The following is an 8,294-nucleotide window of genomic DNA, read 5'->3' as shown; positions in this document are numbered from 1 at the left end:
AAGCCCGAGTTAGGGCTTATGTAACCGTCGTGTCTGTCTGTCCGAGACACAATAGACATTACAATAAAACCATTTAGAAAGGCTGTTCAATGTTGAAAGTTCAATATTTGAAAGAAGTGAGCCCCACTGGTTCCTGGAAGTAGTCAAAGGGAAGGTAAGACTGGTAAGTACTTCAAAAATTTGGTGCCAAATTAAAGAATATTTAACATCCATTCGACCATCCTCACCACTGCGGTGGTAATATTTGTAGTCCGGTCAATTCGGGCAACACTTTAGAAGCGGACTCCATCCCTGACTCGGGCTATGTGAAATCTTCACTGTTCGTTTTAAAATGGGAAATAGGTACCAGGTACCACTATTGTGTAATAAGTTAACATGTACCAATTGTCTCTCAGAGGATATTTCCCCGTCTAAACTCGTAACCTGTTGTAACATGGTGAAATTGGTTGCCTTCGTCAAATCCACCAAAAGTTACATAATGGTGAAAATTGTACATTCACCTTATTTCATTTGCACAGGAGGAGGATAAATAAGGCATCTCTCATTTCACGTCCATGTCAAAATTGTCGGTTTGTGGGATATGAAGTAGGAAAAAGTAATGCTGCATTGCGATGAAATAAATTTTCCTTTAGTTGAGTTGCGGTTCTATGACGTATTGATCTGCTCTGTCGTCCAACCAACCCTGCTACGCCATATACGTAACTTCTGCTGCTACACAATGTCTAAAACTGAATGGTTGTCTGCAACATAAGTGAAAGTAAAAAGTTTATTTGCATTGGTTGGTTATAATGTATATTCGAATACCGCGAAAATTTAAATAATATATAAATTTATGCCTGGACGGGACAAAGACCGCAACTACCGAATAAACCCCGAGACTAATAGTATGTTACGTCTCTTCCGCCCTGCACGTTAGAGCTGAAAATCTGCAGAACAGACCTGTCTAATGTGGCATCCTTGTTTATGCTACGGCATACTGCACCAAATTAAAATTAAATTCTCAGGACTACAGTTTCCTGATCCCCGGTATCGTTTGTTTAGATAATATTCTCTGTATAGGATTCTCACATTTCGTTAAGTTTAGAGCAATAGGGGGACGAGAAGAAACTTATTATTCTTGGACACTTTCACCCAGAAACCAGTTATATGGCAAGACGTCAATAATCATAAATTAAAATTCTGATCTCAATTCGAGCCATTTCTACTTGGTAGTAATTCTGGCAGGATTTGGCGACCGGGCAAAATGTGTGAAGAAGTGGCACTTGGAAAATAGGGTGATTTCATAAGAAGTAAAAGTGCTGGTGTGTGTGATGCTGAGGGCATAAAGTTTCAAGTGGGAGAGTGGAGTGAAAGTGGCAGGCCGGCGAACCGGCGAACCGGCGAACCGGCGAATTTATGTCTCTCGGCTTAGTTATTTCATAATTATTAAACCAAAATTTTGTCAAACTCCCACACTAAAATTAACGACTGAAAATCTGTACTTAGGAAATGCTAGAGATTGAGCTGGAAAACTTGATAATTAAGGAATTTGCTATACATAAGTTTTGTTTAGTTGAAAAGTTTTATTTATCACGTACATAGTTATTTACATAAATGCACATATCTCTTTATATGTAACATATATAAGATACATAACATACACACCAAACGCTTACGATATTTAAAATTATCTCAATCGTTCTCTAGAGTCTGTGGAACCCACGTTGAGCAAAATTGTGTTATGTAACGTCGAAAATCAATAGTAAAAACCTGGACGGAAGCTTTTATTGGGCTGAGATAAATTCACTGAAAAAGTGAATCTGTCCAACCTGAAAGCAACATCTACGTTTAAAATAAGTCCTTGATGAGATAAAGTGGACTTCGTACAAGCACAAGGTAAAATACGTGTGTAAAGTACCAAGCCGTTCCAAGAAGAAAATTTCCACATAATTCTAAAATTTTCGAATTGAGGATAGCTCTAACAGATATGCCTTCAGCTTCAGCCGACGATCTGTAGTGCGGTATGTCAGATTTCCTTGGCTATGATTGTGAGGAAAACCTTCGATTTATAAATATACGCACATGAAATATTAGCAGATCCTTCGACAGAGAATATTTTTCAAGGATTTCGTATTGAATAAAAATAATATCTACTCATGGGTTTTATTTAAATAAATAAGTAATTGCCAGAATTTGCTACTTTAATCATTACACGAAATAAATTATATGATACCGAATACTTATGTACAAGTATTGCGTACATCCTATAATACAAAATCCAAGAACGTACCCCTCATTAATTTGTACTTATTCTGTGAAGGTTACATATTCATAGAGTTTCAATTGACATCTCGACTCTAGTATTAAATCAATCACCAAAAATACAGACCTCGATCATTAATTTTTCTCATTATTAGATTTACAACATTCCTTTTAGGATTAGTGAAAGTGAAAGCAGAATAGCTCGTGTGCTGTGCTCGGCTTGAACAAGGAAAAAGAGAGAGAGACCAATTTAGTTAGTTTTCTTGCATATTTTTTCCTATATATTTAACGTAGGAAATAAACTGTATACTCCACTACCCGAACCTCCGAGTTTGAATCAACTTATTTTGTTATCATGCAAACGTGAGGTATGTACGTATGCACGTATCCGTGTATGCACACGTGGAACTGGGCTTGGTTGGAAGAACGGATCATCGAAGGCGATTGAATTATGGAGAGTAGGCAATAAAAAGGGAAATTATTTTCTCAAAAGGATTTCCATCGAGCGACGACATGGAGGAAAATAAATGGAGGTAGACCGTGTCCGATGGATGAGGAACGACGCCGCCGTTCTTTCTTCTGCCGTTGGTCCATACACACATAGTCGACTAGATCATCTCGTCCTCCTAGTTTAATGGACGAGTTTAATGGCCTCGTGTATTGAACCGATATGAAGACAATATGATAAAGCTCTCCTGAAGGAAAGCAATCGCCTCAACCCTCATGCATGAAAGAAATTCATTTAAAATGATATGCATTTCTATGTGAAGCATGTAACAATCCGAAAGTGCCAGGTTATAGATCTATGTATGTAACTTTTAAAGTGAAAGTAGAAGAGCATAATTTTTAATTGAAATTTGATAACGATTTAATAGATACTTTGTAATTTATAATTCAATTTATATTTTAAATTACTTAAGGACCGGTACTAAAAGTTTCGAGCAAGGGGTAAATTCGGCGATTGTGATGTGCAGCATAGGCTACTTTTACTTTGAGTCGCACGTCATTAAAGAATTTGACAATTAAGGATTCCTAGGTTTCTTCTCGCTCAGCGCATCTCTCACTTGTTTCTTACGAGGTTTGAGGACAGGTTTCGTGCCGCGGTTGGTTGTCCTCTCCTTCGTCGTTTAGTGGTGGCAAAATCCATTAAAGACAAATCTCATCCCACAATCCAATACTCAAGGAGACTGCTGGGCCCAACGAGGTAGACTTTTCCTCGACTTTCACTCCAGTTAGTCGCGAGTTTATTCCACTCAGAAAGTGCACTATGGTGAAAGCCGTAGATATTCAACCACTATTCTCACAAGTCTTATCGTGGAGACTCCAACAAAGACGTCATTTATATTTATGAAACTCTCCGTTTTACATTGCATAAAATTATAAAGTTTACTTCAAGATTTGTCAGGAAAATAATAATACATATCAGACTGCGATTATTTAAATGGGTAATCTAAAATCCGCTGCTGAAATTGAAATTCTAGTTATATTTACTTATTTGCTACTAATCCCAAGTGTTCATATACAAGTTTAAGACATTTAAATGTTCTAAATTTATAAATAGCAGTACCATTAAATATCCTCCCTTCATAATTCTATTCAAACTGTAATCAAAATATGGTAAACAGCGTTTGTCTTAATTTTGTCAGAGTGGCAACTGGGATGCATTTTTTCTACTCAGAATACACCTTATATAGTTCTTGGGGTATTTTAGAAATACTATTAAATTTGTGTGCACACCTTAGTTGCATAATAAGAGCACAGCTAAAATAAAGCGAGAGGCAGAGTGAAATTTCGCAGAATTTACTTTTTGTGCGTCACACAATAGCCTGGTTTTCTCCTCAGTATTCCTGCTGCAACCACTTTCATCATACTTCATGGCATGAATTAAATGGCTGGCGAGCTGCCTGAGTGAATAGCGTGACATAAAAGAGAAAATAATATTGGATGAGAAATGACGGGAAGAGTTAGACTATTATTTTCCCGGAATCATTATGACCTAATCAATTGTTTTGGGTAAAATTGCATATCTAGAAATAAAAAATTATGTGCAATGTACGTATCTACATAAACAATAAACTATTTACGCCTGCTTAAATTATATAAATATCACTTCAATGATCCATCGAGATTTTCTGTTATCTTAGCTTTGGGATTACCTTGTCCGCGCTGACCATTAATTGTCAATATGCAGGGGTTAAAGAGTAGAAGAGCATAAAGCTTCGATGATGGTGTGTGTCAGACTGGATAATTCCATCCTACGACGTAATAGTATAAATATTGTATCGTCTCTCGTTTGTTGCCTGGTGGATTTTGGAGGAGCAGGCCATGCAGGAATGGACAAGGTAAGAGGAGGAGAGGGGGGAGAGGCTCCACGTGCCGGGATTTCAGCCCTTCTCTCTCCTCCGCCTGATCGATAGCGAGAGGGGATGCATGTCGACTGCCTCCTCTCTGACTTTCTTTTTTTCACCCGCATTTTGGCAACTTCCCCGTCGCCTGCCTCCAACCAACCACACCGAAAAACGGGCTTCGACTTTATCCACGAATGGATAACTGCCACTTCAGGTCATTTCTGCCTCACTGCGAATCTGGACCAATGCTGGGAATCTAAAGGACTTTATTTTCCAGTAATTTACATCCAAGTGCAATTTCAAGCATCAGAAGGGCTTATGCTACATACATATGCACACAACTTGGAGTCGATATTGTGAGTATTTTAGATTGTTGCGTTTAAATAATAACTGATAGACTAGTAAACGCACTAGAATGGTTTTGATGAGAGTGAGTGGTACAGTCTTTTGGTGGGCGATATTATATTGCATTTTTGATTGGAAAATGTCCCTGCCAAAGTAAAGACGACGATCAAAAACCGCACCGACATGGCTGGTTCTTTCATTCTGGATTAAACTCACTCTATTCTGGGATTCCTTTTGTTAGACAGACAAAATCCCCCTTTTTTGCTCTGGCAAGCAAACTAATATTATACCAGGATCGAACTTACTTGATACACGTGTCTCAGCTACATCCAACGTCGGTATGTTGCTGATGGGATGGCTTCAACTTCAACCCTTGGATGCTTCGTTGCGTTTGATATTCTTGGTTAAGTTTTGAATTGTATCGCAGTTGCTGGTCTGCCCGTGCATTGAATTGAAAAGGAATGAAGAAGTCAGAAATGGAGACGGGTGTTAGTTTAAGAGGGGAAAGTGGCGTAAAAGTAAGAGAATTCATATCTTCCACAAAACCCATGTATTCTATTTAATAATTTCCTAACGTATTTAATTGATTCTGGTGCGATTCTTGTTATGCACCAAAACACCGATGAATGAGTTAAATATAAAACAATGCACGTTTCATCATCTACACTTCTTTAGAATGAGCATGATGCAAAAGTATGGCTCCTTCCTGCATATTTTTGTTGAAGACATTTAGGATTGGAAGACGGTGTGAGCCAGACAGGGCGGATGGATAGCAACAGGAAACTGAGCTGGGGGCAATTATTCTCCATCCTCAGCCAGTGGAGGGGAAAGTCGGCATCGATTCTAAGAAATAAAGTTTCCTCGCATCACTATATTCCATAAAACCCAAAATACCGATACTTATATAAAACTGAAACGCAGTTCCGATTTTCAACATTACACACTTTTAGAACTTTACGAACAACTTTTCGAAATGAAACATATGAATAAATTCTTGAAGGATGCTAGTTTGAAACTAAGAAAAATAATTTAATAAGTAAATATATTTTTATTTTCAATAAAGTCATATTAGTGTTAATTAATGAATAAAATTGACTCATGTTTCCTTTTTGTCAAAATTCCGTCAATAAAGTTTTGCCAATTTATTTGCTGTAATGAGAAATAAATCCAATCTCTTATGCCTTAGCAATTTATAGAGATTACACATTAAATATTTCAATGCAAACTTTTAGTTAGATATTTAATATAATAAGCCTTAAATTTTGATTATGAAGTATGGCTGACAGCCCCGGAACCTCGCTCTGGTCTTCACCAGACCTTCATCTATGTCATATGTAGCTACATATTTCTACTTTCTTTGTTCGTTTCTCCACTACGTGAATTTGTGTGCCGTCAATTAATAAGTTGTACGTGACCCAGCAAAAATACTATTATTTTAATTTAAGCAACAATCATATGTTCCATTTAGCATCAACAAGCTTTCACTTTCTCCAGCCACCGCTATAAATGGTTTAACCTTTCTGAATAATTTATGTGAAAGGAAAATAACTCGATTAATTCAATTAATCTTTGTATTGCAATTTGAAATCAGCGTGTGTCCTAAAATATCAAGTTTTATATGCTTTTATTCCAGATTTGAGAACTTTCACTCCACACACTCCACACAAAATAAACAGCGACACAGCAAAGTGCAAATTCCGAGTAATCCTTTAATTCTTCCAATCCCGTGTTGAGTGAGTTGACACTCAGAGACTACGCTCGTAATGAGTTGACACATCGTAATAAGCGACATTATGTTGGGTCAAAGTCAGTTTCACTCTGTCTCACTACTTACTCGTGACTTGTGTGTGGAAGGAATAACAATAAATATTCAACTTACCGACTTTGCTCAGGGCTACGTATCCGCTGAATTAAGTTGAAATAAGCATCAAGAATGAATGCAAACCCCAGTCATACACTTTTCAAACTCCACCAAACTTATGAAAGAGAGGAGTTAGGATGACAATGAGTGACGACATAATGTGAGTTGACAAATGACCAGCGTGGACTGGCAAAAACACTCCATTAGCGTTTGGACGTGGGAACGGTGGACGAAACTTTTCAGGGCTGCATGCACACGTTTTCATGATAGAAGCCATTGCACGTTTGCAAAAGATGTTTAGTAATTCTCAATGACAAGGAGTATTCATATGCATTTATAGTTCACAATTAATAAATATTGACTTTGCTCGGGATCGTTACACTATTATTAAACTCATTCCATAACTATGATTTACATGTTATAGACTTGGTTGACTAACAGCATGCTGTCCTGTGATGGTAAATAGTTTAAATAATGACTAGGGAGCTGTGAAAAGTGGCGAAACAAGTAATGACTATCATGGTGACGGCAATAATTGACGGATGGATTAAATTACAAAATTAGTGGATGTGGGAATGAAAGTAAGTAATTGGCTGGGGGTTGTTTGGCAGAATTGAAAGATAAGTAAGAAAAATGACAAGTGGGATCGGGGTCATAGGACCTTGGCTGCTCGCTAATCCGTCCAATATCCTGACAGACAGTTGGCAGCAAGTTGTTAGAACAGAAACAAAGTGAAAGCCAGCCACATCCCAGCAGCAGAAGCGCAGAGTTTCTTTTTGTTCGACCAACTACCGGCACCAGTTATCATGTCTCCGTAAGATAACTGGCTTTGTCCGGTTGATTTCCCTTGTACAGGAATATGCTTGCATCTACGTCTGCTTGGCTGAGAATCCAACTTTCACCACGTCCATACTTCGATATTTATTTATAACCACATATGCCCACCTACTGGTTATACAACCATTGATTGTTATCATTAACAATGAAGCAAACTTCTCTGATCTCTCATATTCAACATATAATTGCCCTTTACTCGTCGTGTTACGTATGACACAGTTATTGCAATAAAGGAAATCTAGCAACCTGCGTTTACATAACTAAACTAATTAATAACCTTTCACTCAGCTCAGTGCTAGCGAACACGCGCCGTTCCTTCCTACATTCTATTACGGAACGGAGTTGAGCACACAGCCTGTTATATAAACGTTAATAACATTTTTGATCAGCAGTTGCCTTGAGGAGTCGCTGGAAATGAGTACTGGAGAGAAAGCTGATTATTTCGTCGAATACGTATGGACTGCAGATACATAAATATGAATGCATTTGTTGTTCTCAGTTAGCCATTGTTCACGAAGCAAGGGTTGATTTTAATCAGAAAAATCATTTTGTGATGCATCCTTCAGAATATTCATTATTGTGGATATACATATACCTTTTCTAGGAAATCTACATCATTATGTGGAAACATAAATAATTTGATAAAGCGAATTAATGTATAA

The sequence above is a fragment of the Folsomia candida genome, unplaced genomic scaffold, assembly GCF_002217175.1.
Source record: "Folsomia candida strain VU population unplaced genomic scaffold, ASM221717v1 Fcan01_Sc001, whole genome shotgun sequence".
NCBI classification, from domain to species: domain Eukaryota; kingdom Metazoa; phylum Arthropoda; class Collembola; order Entomobryomorpha; family Isotomidae; genus Folsomia; species Folsomia candida.
This window is presented reverse-complemented; position numbering follows the sequence as displayed.